The sequence below is a fragment of the Myotis nattereri genome (assembly GCF_964212035.1).
Source record: "Myotis nattereri genome assembly, chromosome: 2".
Lineage (NCBI taxonomy): Eukaryota > Metazoa > Chordata > Mammalia > Chiroptera > Vespertilionidae > Myotis > Myotis nattereri.
This window is the reverse complement of record NC_138076.1, coordinates 118,325,772-118,342,436: the sequence shown is the minus strand read 5'-3', so window position 1 is coordinate 118,342,436 and position 16,665 is coordinate 118,325,772. Positions and strand designations below refer to the sequence as shown.

General features: G+C 40.6%; 1 protein-coding gene and 1 pseudogene across 2 annotated transcripts in view; one reads left to right on the top strand and one right to left on the bottom strand.

The window, feature by feature from the left end:
* ATP8A2 (ATPase phospholipid transporting 8A2) overlaps nucleotides 1–16,665 on the top strand; it is a gene marked incomplete at its 5' end in the record, with an annotated part of 501,820 nt that overhangs the window by 96,311 nt on the left and 388,844 nt on the right. The window lies entirely within an intron of this gene.
* LOC308512107 (serine/threonine-protein phosphatase 2A 55 kDa regulatory subunit B delta isoform-like) lies at nucleotides 14,913–15,606 on the bottom strand (annotated as a pseudogene). Its single transcript has one exon. The product of its transcript is annotated as a serine/threonine-protein phosphatase 2A 55 kDa regulatory subunit B delta isoform-like (transcript).

Genomic DNA, 16,665 nt, shown 5'->3' with positions numbered 1-16,665 from the left:
GCTATTAACCCCTTATCAGATACATGATTTGTAAATATTTTCTCCCATTCAGTAGGTTACCTGTTCATTTTGTTGATGGTTTCCTTTGCTGTGCAGACGCTTTTTAGTTTGATGTAGTCCACTTGTTTATTTTTTGCTGCCTTTACTTTTGGTGTCAATCTGGAAAATCCTCTGTAAGACTGATATCAAGGAGCTTGCCACTTATGTTTTCTTCTAGGAGTTTTATGGTTTCAGATCTTACCTTCCAGTCTTTAACTATTTTTAGTTTTTGTTTTTGGTGTAAGGTAGTGGTTCCGTTTCATTTTTTTGCATATGACTGTCCAGTTTTCCCAACATCAATTATAGAAGGGACTGTCCTTTTCCCATTGTATATTCTTGGCTCTTTTGTCCTATATTAACTTACCATATATGCATATGTTTATTTCTGGGTTATCCATTCTGTTCCACTGATTTATATGTCTCTTTTTATGCCAATACCATACTGTATTGATTACTGTGGCTCTGTAATGCAGTTTTAAATTAGAGAGTGTAATGCCTCTTGCTTTGTTCTTTTTACTTAAGATTGCTTTGGCTATTCAGGGTTTTTGTGGTTCTGTACAAATTTTAGGACTTTTTTTTTCTATTTCTGTGAAATGTGCCATTGGAATTTTTATAAGAATTGCATTGAATCTGTAGATTGCTTTGAATAGTATGGACATTTTAACGATATCAATTCTTCCAGTCCATGAGCATGGAAAATTTTCAATTTATTTGTGTCTTCGATTTTTTTTTATTAACGTTTTATAGTTTTCAGAGTACAGGTCTTTCACTTTCTTGGTTACATTTATTCCTAGGCATTTTATCCTTTTTGATGTAATTGTAAATGGGATTGTTTTCTTAATTCCCCTTTCTGATAGCTTGTTGTTAGTGTATAGAAGTGCCACATCTTTTTATATATTGATTTTGTGTCCTGCAACTTTACTGAATTTGCTTATTAGTTCTAACAGTTTTTTTGGTGGTGTCTTTAGAATTTTCTATATATGTCATTTGTAAATAGTGACAGTTTTACTTCTTTATTACAAATTGAATGTCTTCCATTTTCTTTTTTAATCAGTCATTTAATTTAGTAAATTGTCTTCATAAATTCTTTCTTCAAGTCTTTAGAAATATACTTTCATTTGAAATAATACCTCAAAATATAGCCATTTTACTTTATTTTTATTAGATATTTAAAGAGCTGCTAAATATTTTGTACTAAGCTAGATGATACATATATGTTGAAATTTGCTATAATTTTTAGAAAGATTATTGTTATGAACAAGGGAGCATCCCCGAAATGAGTTACACACATTTGTGTTTTTCAACAATGCCAGGCTTATTAGGGGAGACCTCCCAGTAAGCCAATAAAGTTGCACACAGGTTACACACAGAGAGGAGGAGCTTATACGATAGAAGCAAGCAGAGTGATCATCCAGCTCCAAGTCCCAGTCACTGGTAGTGTCTTCAGGTGGAGAGGCGGGCGTTCGTCATAAGTGAGACATCTACTTGGCTACATATGTCTAGTGGAGTGGAAGTCCAGCAGAGCTACAAGCATGACCTATGGTACAGCCAAGCTCTAGCGCTGGGTGGTTGGAGCTCTGAGTTCTTTTTTTTTAATGTATATTCTTTTTTAAATTTCTTTATTGGTTAAGGTATTACAAATGTGTCCTCATCCCCCATTAACCCCCAACCTTCCCCCCTCCCCCACTCATGTTCTCATCCCCCTGTTGTCCATGTCCATTGGTTTGGCTTATATGCATGCATACAAGTCCTTTGGTTGATCTCTTCCCCTTCCCCTCACCCTCCCCTACTTTCCCTCTGGGGATTAATAGTCTGATCGCTGCTTCTCTGTCTCTGGATCTGCCCCTGTTCATCAGTCTATGTAGTTCTCTATATTACACAAATGAGTGAGATCATGTGGTATTTATCTTTCTCTAACTGGCTAATTTCACTTAGCATAATGTTCTCCAGTTCCATCCATGCTGTTGCAAATGGCAAGAGTTCCTTCTTTTTTACCACAGTGTAGTATTCCATTGTGTAGATGTACCACAGTTTTTAAATCCACTCATCTGCTGATGGGCACTTAGGCTGTTTCCAAATCTTAGCTATGGTGAATTGTGCTGCTACGAACATAGGGGTGCATATATCCTTTCTGACTGGTGTTTCTGGTTTCTTGGGATATATTCCTAGAAGTGGGATCACTGGGTCAAATGGGAGTTCCATTTTCAGTTTTTTGAGGAAACTCCATACTGTTTTCCACAGTGGCTGCACGAGTCTGCATTCCCACCAGCAGTGCAGAAGGGTTCCTTTTTCTCCACATCTTCTCCAACACTTGTTGTTTGTTGATTTGTTGATGATAGAGCTCTGAGTTCTTATAGCCCATGAAGGGTGGAGGTCCTATTCATATCAGTGTCCAGATAGAGTCCTTATCCCAGTGTCCAGACTTGTGATTTTGGTTGGTCTGGGCCCATCCTAAGTCCATTCCCATTACACCCCATTACCTCAGTTTTGACACAGCACTTGACATAGTTGTCATGACTGACAGTGACTCCATATTGAATTCTCAAAGGTATCTGAAAAGTTCACTCTACTCTTGCTCTATACAACTAGGTTCTAGTGTGAAAGAGGTAGTATACATTAGATAGCAGGTCCTATAGGAGTGTTATCTTGCATTCTTTCTCTTTTCTCTCAGTGGTAACCCACCCCTCTCCCACCCACCAACTCTTCCTCTGCTCTGTCTTTCTGTTTAGGCCAATGTGAGTTCTTTTTTTCAGTACGAAACTCCTGATCTCAAAAGAAGAAATACTGGTTTAACATATGATGTAAATTGGTCTGCTCTCTGTGTTAACTTTAAACTAATATTTTTATTATTTTGGTATTTGAGAGAGAACTTAAGATGTGGGCAGAAAAGGATAATATAATATTGCAGTTCATATGGCAGCCACAATTTAATTTTATGGCAAAATCAATGACTTTAGAAATGATGACGTATTTATAGCACTGAAAGCTTTGTGTTGGCAATTTCTTTCAAAGAAAATGATGCTTGTTATTCTAGCATAAACGTGCACACCACCCTCATGCTGTTAAAGACCCCTTTTTTCTTTTCTGGGCAGGGGACTGGGTGAGAATATCAGGCCTAGGGTTTTTTGGTGCTTGCTTCTGCTGTTTTATTTCTAAGTGAATTGAGACCATATGGTCACATAAACCCAAAGCTAGATGGTTCAGAGATTTAATTGTGTGGCCTTGAAATATTTCTAGTTTTGCTGGCAATTAGTGGGAAATAATGTGTTCATAGAACAATTTATAAGTTACACAGACCCATTGGAGAAAAGGTTCACTCCAGGTACTGTCATGTGTCCAAGAGAAGTGGTAGATTGCCACAGAGATGACTAATCAATCGAGACTAAGTCCTTTCCCTTTTTCATATGACAACATTTATTTGATGTGACACTTATTTCGCAGTGTCTGTTTTCCTTGCCAATATGCCCTATCCCAAATCCTCATTTTACATGCATCAGTGTCCATCCCCTCACTGAGGAATCTTGGTTTCAGGCTAACAATTTTAAGTGATGGAGCTGTGGCTTTCTAAATGCAACTAGCTGCTGCTTGTGTACTCTTCTGAATAGAAAGATCTTCCAAGTATTTCTTTGAGTGAATGGCTCTACAGGAAATATTGAGACAGCCTTATGTTGATGCATGCAAAATATGTTTCTTAATAATATGATGATAATCAGGTAAATGGAGTGTTGACTGATAACTTGAGTAATTTTATTGGCTAATGAACAGGATGTTTATTCTCTATTAGTACTCTGAACATACCAAAGGCAACTGCCTCATCTTTTGAAAAAAAATTCTAAGAGTCCTATTTCTCAACTTCATTTTAATTTACAAGAGCAGTGGGACTGACTTGGAATATTTTCTGAGGATTAAGTCTGGTTCAGAGGCCTTTGGCTGTGCAGGAGGCCACAGGCTTCACCTTTGCCAGGTACCTCGATTGTCACAGCATAATGATAGTATTTGTATCTTGAGTTGTTGACTTTTGGTTTTCTGAGACTTTGAGAGTGCTTAATGTGATTTGCTTTTCAGTGTCCCAGCAAGTGAATAATTTCCCCAGGTAATTGTTAAACAAGAGAAAACCATACCCCTGTTCTTTGCTTGGGGAAAAATAGTTTCCAGAGTATACATGTTCAATAAGACATGCTACTGTGTTGGAAATGTTCACTTGTGCTGTCTAATACGGCAACCTCCTATTGAATGTGCAATTGCAAAACTGAGTTCTTTATTTCATTTAATTTTAATTTAAATGAACCTAGCAACATATGGCTGGTAGCTACCATATTGGACATTATGGTATAGATTTAGAATATCTTTTAAAGACTGAAAACAGTTTTATCTATGGTTTAGAATAAATTTAATGTGCTTAGGTTTCCTCCAGGATAAATTTATATTTTTTGGTTCTAAGGTGAGTTGAAAAGAGACTTATGTTTTTGAGGTGATCCAAACTTTATATTTATGCAACAGCATTTTTCCAAGTACTGGTTCTTGATTATATTGACTAAAGAAAGTTTGTGCTGCTTATATGTGAAAAGAATAGTCTGGTGGGCTCCTGCTTTGTTCACAGACTTGAGAGGACAAATGCTATACTTGTACTCGGCTGGTGCTAATTTACCTTTAGTAAGGGAACATTATTACAGTATTTTTACAGGTTATTTTAAAAATGCTGCTACCAATAGATATTGTCAGGGAGGAAAATTTCTTCTCTTCTAGATTCTTTGGTTGGTCTAATAATAAAATTAATATAAAACAGCTTAACAAGATTAAAAACAAACTTAATTACTTATATATGGGGGCTTCATAAAAATATGAGGATCCAAGATAACTAAACAATTGAGGCTTATATGCTATTCTGAGCTAATAAGAAAGGGTTGGGGATTTGGAACTTCAAAGGGGAGGAAGACAGTACACAGGGAGCTGGGAAGAGCAAATGTATGGTAGCAAAATTTTGTCATGCCCCCAGAGACAAGGGACACAGAGAGGACTTTGGTCTCTAGCCTGCCCAAGCACCCCTCACCACACCTAGCCTTTATTCTTTGTAGTTATCTCTTGATGATACCTATGTCTCTCTACCTCCTGGTCAGGGAGGGTTCCTTTCAGATGGGAGATTTATCTCCTATGTTCAAGGGGACAAAGGAGAGTCACAGTGTCCTTTTCAGACTGGCTATTTCTGGAGAACTTTAATTCAAAATAATCAGTGTGCCAATGTGGCATATTTGGGGTTGCAAATTTTGTTCCCCCAGAGTATCATACCTCCATTTCTTTTAGTTTTACATATTATTCACAACTCACCCAATTTTTGCCTTAAAACTCCTGCCTGTCAGCTCACCTGTTTTTTACCTTGTTTGCTGCTGAGGGACTTGAGTGAGATTGTAGCACCAGAGTAGCGCACTGCGGAAAGATAGATGAAAGGTGGGGTCCTGAGTTGCTGTGTGGGGGTGGCTGGTGGCAGTATCTTTAATTTAGCAGAGATTCAGGGGAGGAATGGCTAAGAATTTGTCTTTGTGATGAGAAGCCTTAATAATTCTCCAGCTTAGCTGGGAAGCGACTCTTTTCCGTGAGAGAGGTGGAGCTCTGCTCACTCCTCCAAGGTTCTCATCACTTCTTCCAGGAAGCTCCAGAAGGCACTCTCAGAGCCACACGACTACTTTACTACTGATAGTATATTTGTGCTTTTATGCCCGAGTGATAAACTGTGATTCAGCCTTTTAAGTAAGAGCACTGAGTCATGGGAATTAATATCTAGAAATGTTTGATTCCCAAAGTGTTAAAAAAGAAGATCCTGCTGGTTTCTTGGTTCAAGCCTCAACCTATTCCCATTAGCAAAGAAAAGTGAAGATTTCTCTTGTGATTGGTGGTATCCTTTATAATAACCTTTGAGATCGCTGTAGAACTGGCCAAGTATGCTCCGTTTTACAAACAGGGTCAAGATTTTGGTTCTCCAAGTATATACACCAAGTAAGTAATTACCTCTCTTTCAGATAAGTTTGTAAAGAACTTTCTTTCTTCTGGGAGTATTCATTAATAGTCCACATTCCCTGCTTGTGAGTCTGTTTTTAAGAAGATTCCTCTTACACTATGATTTCTAAGAGTACAGCTAGATAATATACACCTTCAGCATTGGAGGGGCTTATTTGAATTCCAGACTTGCCCTCCTTTCTAAAAAGAGGTAAAGAGAGTATGCCTGAGAAGATCACCTCTTTGTCTTTTTAAAAATCTTATCTGTGAGCATCAAAATTAATTTCTTACTAAACCCTCTCAGTAACAGCAATACAATGATGACTATGACAGTAATGATGACTAGTAGCCACTTTATGTAAGTTTGTGGGAAAGTTCTGCATCCCACTGATGCAGGAATTTGGATGTGAGATAAATTGGATGTAATATAACAATTAAATCAAGATCATAGTGAAATAAAGAGTACCTTGAAAATATTTTTTGTTGATGGAGAAAGCAGCTTAATATTAAAAGTGGTAGAGAAGAAAAATGAACTTTAATGCTGCATCTGAAAATCTACTGAAAACTTCACCAGAAAATGTAAGAATTTAAAGTAGATTAGCTCCGTCAAGCTTGACATAGACATGAGCTGTCTCTCCTTCTAGTTACAGTTGTTCTTGAAGACAGCATTTCAAAATGAGTTGTCAGAAATGCCATCAGATTCTCTCAGGGGACTGTTGCTACAGTTGGAACTGTGCTCCTGATGGAGTAGGCATCAAATAAATTGGACCCATGAATATTAATAATTTCTTAAAAGTAAATGCATAGTGACTTTAAATCACTGGCCCATAGAAATGGCGACATTATACTCAAACTGCAGTAAGTGCCATTAGGGTGTGAGTGGCTGTCAGTCCCATAAAATGATCATTTAGGAATAAAATTCTAATAAGTCATAAACTCAGCCTAAAACTAAGCTATACAAAAATATAAATTTTAATGAGTAATAGTTTGTCTTAAGGTGTTTAAATTATGACTGAAATGATCTTGTAAGACTCTCCTAGGAAGTTTGAACTATTATGAGATTTTCCTTTAAATGCTCCTGTACCAAATAGTGGCATTGAAAATAAGTCCATTTATCTTTGGTTTTCAATGAAGAAACATTTGAAAGGAGACATGTACCAATATTTTTTCCATTTGCCTCCTCTAACTCTACTGAAGTTATTTCAAATTGAAATTTTCTCTCTGTTGGCCTCCCCAGGAAAATTCAGACTATGAAGACAAACCTCCTCCACACTTACCATAGTGCATAGCAGTTGGTTTGGAAGACATAAAAACAGTGAGCAGATAATTAGCAAGCACTTTTGTTTTTAGAGAAGCTGCAAAATATCTCCTGAAATTTCTCTGAGGAGCAAAACTAGGAAAAAAACGAATTTGCATTAACGTGCATGTGATTTTTCCCTGTCTCTAGCATGTGTCAACTCACACTATGTCCCAGGAGCTTGGCTCTGTGTTTGAGATACAAGACCAGAATCTACCGTGCTCACAGAGATCGATCTGAGGGAGGAGGACCCACATAACATTTTAAAAATGAAACTCATCAACAGATGTATAGAACACTCTGGAAATAAAGGGAAACATGGAACAGGAGTGTGCTAAAATTGGGCAAAGTTGACCCTGACAAAATGAATTGGAGAGAAAGCACATGGGGAAAATGAGGAATGAGAAATCATTCCTAAAAGGAAATTGCTGTAGTTTGGGAAACGTTCTCCACATTTGTCGTGCAGGCTGTAAATAGGTGTTTCATGTGAAGGGGCAGTTGTGGCTAAGTGAGTTTGAGGGTGTGGCATCTCAAATTCCCCCTTTGGAGAGTCTTAAACCACATAACCAGTTTAAAGTCTCTGAGATGTCCCCTGCCAAGAAACCCACTTAAATTGGTTTAATCCAGGGTTTTTACAAACTCAGCTGAGCATGGAATCCTTGTAATATTCCATAGAATGATTTCTGTTCAGTGGCTCAGGGAATACTGTCTGCTAGAGGCTAAGAGGGGATGGAGCGCTTGATGCAGGCCAGGCTGTAGGAAGCTTTATAGGCCATGCTCTGATTTTGAATTTTTCCTTTGTGTAGAAATTTTAATGTCTTAATGTCACCTATACAAAACAGAATTGCTGTAATTGCACTGAGGCCCTTTGCTTTGGAGAGGGATAAAAGGAAGTGGCTGGCCTCTGATCCTCAAGCAACTCACAGCTTAATGGGAAGACAGAAATGTAAGCTATCTTTATATAGGGTGTCCCAAAATTCACGCAAGATTTACAATTCAATTCAATTCTATTCAATTAGTAAGGTAATTGTCTTCAAGAGCTTTTGCAGAATGCTTTAAACAAAGAGAATGTTCCCTAGTGTTCCTTGGGAATTCGGTGATGCTTCATCCAGATTTACATGCCTGGAGGTTGGATGAGGAAGGCGGAATGAGGGCAGGGGACACGGTGGTGCCAGGATCATGGAATGATGGAAGTGTAGGGCTAAAACCTACAGATTGTCAGGCAAGGTATAGAAACTGGATATGACAGGATGTGGGGAGTGGATTTGGAGGATAGAGAAAGAGTATCTTAGAATTGTGAAAGTTTTTCTCTTGAGCATGTTAATATCAAATACTCTTACTGAGAATAGGGCTTTTTAAAATTTAAACTCCCAGTTGTGTCTCCAACTAGGCTCTTGCCTGGTGCAGAGTAGACATCAAAAAATGAGTGGAGCCTTAGCCAGTTTGGCTCAGTGGATAGAGCATCGGCCTGTGGACTGAAGGGTACAGGGTTCAATTCTGATCAAGGGCATGTAACTCATTTGCAGGCTCAATCCCTGGCCCTGGTCAGGGTGCATGCAGGAGACAACCAATTGATGTGTCTCTCTCACATCAATGTTTCTCTGTCTCTTCCCCTCCCTTATACTTTCTCTAAAAGTCAATGGAAAAATATCATTGGGTGAGGATTAAAAAAATAAAAAAGAAAGAAATGAGTGAATGTATTGAATTGTCTTCTATATCTACACTAATAAAAGAGAAACATGCAAGTTGGGGTAACTCCACTACGCCCACCAGCCAATCAGAGCGACTATGCAAATTAACCTGACAAAGATGGCGGTTAATTTGCATACACAGGCACGGAGCCAAGACTGAAGGCTCCAGCTGGAGTGAAGACTGAAGACTGAAGACTGAAGAGGCTTGGCTTCTCCGCTGCGGCCAGACCAAAGGCCTGGGTCCTGGGTGCCAGGAGCTAGGGGAAGGAAGGCCTATTGCATGAATCTTCGTGCAACGGGCTTCTAGTCCTATCTAATAATAGACAAACATGGTAATTAACCATACCTCCGACACGCTTCCCATTGGCTAATCAGGGTGATATGCAAATTAACTGCCAACCAAGATGGCGGCCAACAGCCAGGCAGCTGAAGCAAACAGGAGGCTTGCTTGCTCCAGTGATGGAGGAAGCCAAGGTTCCCTGCCTGCCGCTGCCAGCCTCTGATCTGCACTCTAAGAAACAATGTTGCAATTATAGAAGCTAAACAAACCCCAGAAACCTGCTTTCAGCAGCTGAGGTCTCAGAGCTGGAGCCGAGCCTCAGAGCTAAAGCCGGCTCTCAGTTCCAGTGACAGCCATAGAAGGTAAATAAATCCCAGAATTAAAAAGAAAGGAAAAAGGAGAGGTTGGGAGCTTCAGTCACCCGCCAGCCTGAAAATGGGCCTCAGCCCCTCATCCAGGCTGGCCAGGCACCCCAGTGGGGACCCCCACCCTGAAGGGGGTGTGACCAGCTGCCTACAGCCATCATCCCCTCATCCAGGCTGGCCAGGCACCCAAGTGGGACCCCCACCCTGATCCGGGACACCCTTCAGGGCAAACCAGCCAGCCCCCACCCATGCACCAGGCCTCTATCCTATATAGTAAAAGGATAATATGAAAACTGACCCTAACAGCAGAAGGACTGGGAATGACTGGTCACTATGACACACACTGACCACCAGGGAGCAGACGCTCAATGCAGGAGCTGCCCTCTGGTGGTCAGGGCGCTCTCACATGGGAGGAGCTCTGCTCAGCCACAAGCCAGGCTGATGGCTGCCAGTACAGCGGTGGTGGTGGTGGGAGCCTCTCCTGCCTCCTCAGCAGCACTAAGGATGTCCGACTGCAGTTTAGGCCTGCTCCCACTGGCAAGTGCACATCCCCCGAGGGCTGCCGGGCTGCCAGAGTGATGTCTGATTGCCATCTTAGGCCCAATCCCCTGAGGAGCGGGCCTAAGCCAGCAAGTGGTCATCCCCTGAGGGGTCCCAGACTGTGAGAGGGCACAGGCCGGGCTGAGGAACCCCCCTTTACCCCTGGGTGCACAAATTTTTGTGCACTAGGCCTCTAGTCTATATATAAAAGGCTAATATGCAAAGTGTCCCTTCTGGAGTTCGACCGGGAGACTGGGAGTTCGAACGCTCGCTATGACATGCACTGACCACCAGGGGATGGCGTGGAACGAAGGAAGATCCTGGCTGGCAGCTGGCAGCCAGGGAAGGAAGGCCCCTGGCCAGCAGTCAGAAGGCCCCAATCAGCCCTGATCTCTGGCCAGTCTAGGGACCCTACCCATGTAAGAATTTCATGCATCGGTCCTCTAGTATTTTATAATGTGCATTCCTTTTGCTACATAGTATTGATGAATACTTTAAATTTCATGAATGATGTTTCAGTGTTTCAATATGTGTGTGCAAGATAAATTGCGAAGAGGAAATTAACCATTAGGACTAGAAAGATGTACCAAGACTGTCATTCAAAGGTTGTATTTTTATTTATGTTAAAATTCTAAAAGTCTATACATATAAGAATTAATAATAGAATTTAGAAAGGTTCCTAGATTATAATTTAATGTACTAAAATAAATTTCATTTGGAAATGCTAGCAGTGTATATGCAAAGAATAAATTTTTTAAAAAGTTATTATTTATCATAGCATAGAAAAATCACAAAGTGTCCAGACATAAATCTAAACTATATAGGAGACTTTTAAGAAGAAGTTATAAAATTTTACTTGAAAGACATTAAAGAAATACTAAATAGAGAGATCATGTCATTGATTATTTGACTTAATATCATTTCTTCAGAAAATGACATAGATTAAATGCTTTTACTTATGACCAGAATGCTAACTTAAATTAGGTGATTCTTACTGAATTGTACTATTATTTAAATTTGGATTATTTTTTTCATTAAAAGTCCTAATGGATACAGATCACTGAAATTCATAATCTGATATAAAATGTTTTATTCATTAATTGAGGATATAATGTGTCCAAGGAGATTGATAAAAAGCTTAGACATAGGAGCTACACTTGCTTTTTAATCCCGTAAAGCCACATAAAATGCATTGAAGATTAATCCTTGGTATCAAGGTCAGGTAATATGTGGAATATAAAACAAAAATTAGCAAGTGAACTAACAGAACAAACAACAATAAACTCATAGATACAGAAAACAGAATGGGGGTTACCAGAGGGGAAGGGCATAAGGGAAGGATGAAGAGGGTAAAGGGGGTCAAATATATGGGAATGGAAGGAAACTAGACTTTAGGTGGTGAGCACACAGTAGAGTATCCAGATTCTAATTATAATTGTACACTTGAAAATTATGGAATATTATTAATTAATATTACTCCTATACATGTATTTATTTTCCTTTTTAAATTTAAGTATAGTTGGTATACAATATTATATTCATTTCAGGAGTACAATATAGTGACTCAACATTTATTTATATACGTTACAATGTGATCACCTCACTAAGTCTAGTAATCATTTGTCACCATACAAACATCACAATATTATTGCCCAATAAATTTAAGTTTTTAAAAAAGAGGAGGACATGCTAGTCTCTTCCAGCTGGAGACACGTGGGTGCTGAGTACGGCTCAGTCCTAGCAGTAGCACATTTTATTGGCCACACAGAAATATCCTGGAGAATCTCCCCTCCCTCCCTAGAAACCAGCTTTGCGCCTCAGTGTCCCTTTCTATGAAGCAGGTGTTATACTCTCAGATGCCTACAGGGGTGAGACAGGCAACATAAATAACTGAAGTAGGCCAGGTGGGGACTGTCCCAAATGGCACAGCATTTTCTTCTTCTAAAGGGGGCAGCCACTTTTGATTCTTCTGTTCTTTCATATTCAATTGATAGTATCACCTTCTAAAGAATTTCAATTTTATGGCTTGGAGTCTTGAAATCAGGGATGCTTTAGGAACTAATAGAGGCATCTGAATATGTTGGACCACTTGGCACCCAGCCCACTAGTATGGTTCTACATACTATCTTCTTAGTAAGTGAGAGTTGGTTGAACTACTGAAATATGACTTCAGCAATCAGTTATTTGGCTTTTGTTAAGATTCTCTAAGTCATATTGCTCAAAAAAAGTATAAGGATTTGCAAGTTTACCACATAGGCAGATATGAAGAACCTATGTCTAAACATAACAATGAGTAGGCATTCTCCTTTCGTGGCTAATATGAGTGACTGCTGTGTCTTTACCTGTTAATATTTAGCCTTCCTTTGGTCTTCCCATCTTCTAGAAAACATTACCAAGACAGCGAATCACAGATCGGCCCCTGCTTCCTGAAAGTTCCCAATCCAGATCAAAATTATGCTTTTGTTAACCTCTCCCCAAATCACCTAACAGAACCCAAATTGATAACAAGCCCATCTTCCTACCTGTTTCGGAGCCATCAGAGTTCCCGATAGCCTGCTGGTTCCCTGATTGCATTGAGCCAGTAAACCCAACATGGTCCTACTACAGCCTGTCCTAGTCACCTGTGGAGGAAGGGTATTGATGCCTTTGCAAGATTTCGTGATATTGTTATATAGTTATTTACTTTCTGGTCCTTGAGAAAAATTAAAGGCAGAAGTACATATTATAGGAGGAAAGTTTATAAAGGAAAGTTAATGGTAAAAACTGAACAAACGATTCATATAAGTAAAAACCATTTTCCAAATTGTTTCCCTCTCAGTGTTATGTACCTGCCGTTGCTTCAGTGTCTGGGAAAGCCAGGGTCTTGGGTAGACTTCAGTTTGTAATTCTTTTTGCAGATAGGAGGAAGAGGTGACCGTTTGAAACCAGTTAGAAAAAGTTCTTTCCAAAAGCTATAGATTGTGCTGTTTATGATCTTAGCAGGTTTCAACCTGCTGTCCATGTCTGGAACTTGAGACAAGTTGAGATCAACAAGCTTTTTGCGGTCAAGTTTCATTAATTAGAGTTTGCTGCCAAGTCATGGTTGGGAGGCTGCCTTCCATGTCTGGTGCCTTTCCATGATTGCCTGCCTGAGCTGGTGGACCAGCGGGCCCTGGCCGAAGCTGTCTCTGTGCCCCTGGACATACACAGCTTTGCTGCTAATGTGTGAAGAAAAAGCTTGGAAGGGGTAGAAGTCAGGAGTCCAGTTTGGGAGGCTTTTCCCAGAAGTCAGAGAAAAGCATTCTTAGTCGTTTACCCAGACAGTTTAAAAAGAAATTAAGCTGACTTGTTTTTTCAGGTCACTTTTTTTAGGAAACATACGAGGTACTTGGGCACTGCTGTCTCCCTTTGTGAGGCAAGCAGGAAGCTTTTCCTTGCCAGCTTTATTATGTCATTGAATTAATAATGTAAAGACTAGATCAGAAGTCAATTTGGCAGCTATGCCTTTAGGGAAATTTTTGGAAGAGTGACCTTCCATTTTTTAATAAGCATGTTATTACTTTAGAATTAAATTACTGAGAGCTAAGCTATCCTCTTGAATTTGCTATTAGCCGTTTTTTCCCTTTTAGTTTTAATGAACTAGAACAAGTTGAAGCCAGTTGTTTCTAACAGCATGCAGTCAGGAAATACTGCTGGGCCCTTTATTTTAGACAAGTTTCGCTCTTCTAAATGTTAGAACTTTGAAAGTCTCTGCAAAGTCTCCATTTCTCCTTCTTCTTCTTCTTCCTCCTCCTCCTCCTCCTCCTCTCCCTCCTCCTCCTCCTCCTCCTCCTCCTCCTCCTCCTCCTCCTCCTCCTCCTCCCCCTCCTCCTCCCCCTCCTCCTCCTCCTCTTCCTCCTCCTCGTCCTCCTCGTCCTCCTCCTCCTCCTCCTCCTCCTCCTCCTCCTCCTCCTCCTCCTCCTCCTCCTCTTCTTCTTCTTCTTCTTCTTCTTCTTCTTCTTCTTCTTCTTCTTCTTCTTCTTCTTCATTAAAGTGGGATGGGAGACCATGTGACGCTTCTTTGACCACATTTATGTTTGGATGCTTCCTCAAGCTTGCATTATGGTTTTCTTTCTTAAAGTAAAACACATTATTGTTGTGATTCTAAAATTCATGCAGAAAATAAATGGGGCAGAAAGTCCAGGAGTTTATTCTGTAACAGATCTGGGGAAAGGGTTTAACTCATCAAATATTAGAACCCAACTAAAAACACCAGTTCTTTTTTTAAATTGTTTTTTATTAAAAGCACTTTGTATAGTGTGTTGCTTTTATTAGGTGGTTATACCAGAAGCTGTGATGATAGATACAGAAGTGTGGGGGTTGTGCCTGAGCCTACTCAGCAGGTGGCCGGGCATTTGGCTCAGTGGCATGTGAGAGCCCCAGTCAGACCACGGAGGGACAAGAGAGAGATGCTGGACAAGTTTTCTGTTGGGTGTTTATTTTTTGGACTATAAACTGGAAAGGATGGCTCAGATTTAAATAAATACACTCTTTATGAGTGATGGCTTTGTTGAGCTCTGTCCATCAGTCTGCCCCAGTGGACTCTTCGCTTACACAGAGACCCCCCAAAGCCGCCCTGGCTGCCTGTGCACCAGCTCCAGTCTAGGAAGGAAACCCTTGTGCTCCAGGGAGAGGACACCCCTTTCCCAACAGAAACTATGGTGCAGGATGAGCCTCGGCTGGAGTGCTTCCTAGTTGACTGTGTCCTGGAATATGTACAGGTTATTGGTGGCAACCAGGGCAATCATGTTGTCGGCAGGGTGCCAGGTCGGGTGCACAATCTTCTCATTGAATCCAGACTGTCCTCGCTGATCTGGTCCTCCTTGCTCTTCCTGCCTGACACTCTCCCAGGTTTCAGCCTGGCTCTAGGCTTGCTCTTCTCTCTGGAAGCTTCCAGGACCACATCCCTCCACCTGTTTCTGTCAAAGAGCCTGAAGAAGTTGTTGTAGGACCCCGTCATGATCCCAGTATCCGGACTATTCCAGCATCACCCTGACTTGTGGGAGATGCAGTTGTTTCCTTTTGCAGAGAACACAGCTTGCTTCCAAAATGCTCGAGGGCCCCGTGGGTCTCCATGCGCAGCTCTCCACGTTGAGATCCCAGACCTTCACTGACAGGTCTTCTCAGGTCAGCACACACCGACCGCTATGACTGAATTCATGTAGGAGATGAAGGAAATTGTTTCTTAGAAGAAAGACCTATTCCTGGGATCTTCAGGTTCTTCAGAAAACTTAGAATGTCAGCCACACAGGGTTGAGGAGTGCATATCGCACAGCCTGATGGTCCCCTTGCTGCTGCTGTGCACAAACATGTGCACCAGTGTGGGTGGAACTGGCTGCAGGAACACCTCCCCAGCTCCTCCCTGTCCTCGGGCTTAATGTCCATGATGTTAAAGCTTCTATCTGTGAAAATGCCAGTGTATGTACTAGCCTGGCCGGAGCCTAATATTTTTCTTTGATCTCTCATTCATTAGCTTATGATATCTAAATCATATACTAAAGTGAAAATTGTTTTAAGAAAAGAGTGGAGCCCTGGCCAGTTTGGCTCAATGGACAGCATGTCGTCCTACAGAGTGAAGGGTCCTGGGTTCAATTCTGGGCAAGGGCACTTACCTTGATTGCAGGCTCCATCCCCTGCCCTAGTCAGGATGTGTGCAGGAAGCAGCCAATTGATGTCTCTCTCTCTCACATTGATGTTTATTTCTCTCTGTCTTCCTCTCCCCTCCACTCTCTAAAAATCAATGGAAAAATATTCTTGGGTGAGGATTAACAACAACAACAACAACAAAAAAAAGAGTGGAAAACCGATGAGGAACATAAGCAGGATTAAATCTGTATGCATAGCTCTGGCAAGACCCTCTTTCCTTCTACCACTGTGTAAAGCTAAATTTAAAAGATGTGAGGTCCAATATCTGAATCATGAACAGTGGGGCCTACCTACAGTACCTATTTATAACATCCAGTGACCATTAAAATTTGATTAAGCACATGCTTTGGAAGTGATGGGTAAACTTGTTTGTATGAAGATATTTAAAAATAAGGTATCAGGTTTAAAAGTGAGAGAAAAGGCTCAGATGCTAAATGATTGTGTGAGGCCATGATTTACATGCATGAAATTGATATGTTGCGCCTCTTTGTTTCTAGGACACTTGATGCAGCATAGAGTAGTGATTAACTCAAGAATTCTGAAGTCAGATAGTCTTAATTTGAATCCTGGTTCTACTACTCTGTAGCTCTGTGACTTAGAGCGAATTACTTAAACTATCTTTGCCTAGGCTCTCCCAATTGTAAAATGGGTTTTTTACTTACACCTATCTTCTAGGATTTTGTGAGGGTTAAAGTGAGTTAAAATATGTACATTCTTTAAAAGCATCAATCAGACTGTCAAACCTCAGAGGGAAGGTAGAGGAGGGTGGGGGTAAGGGGGAGAGATCAACCAAAGGAC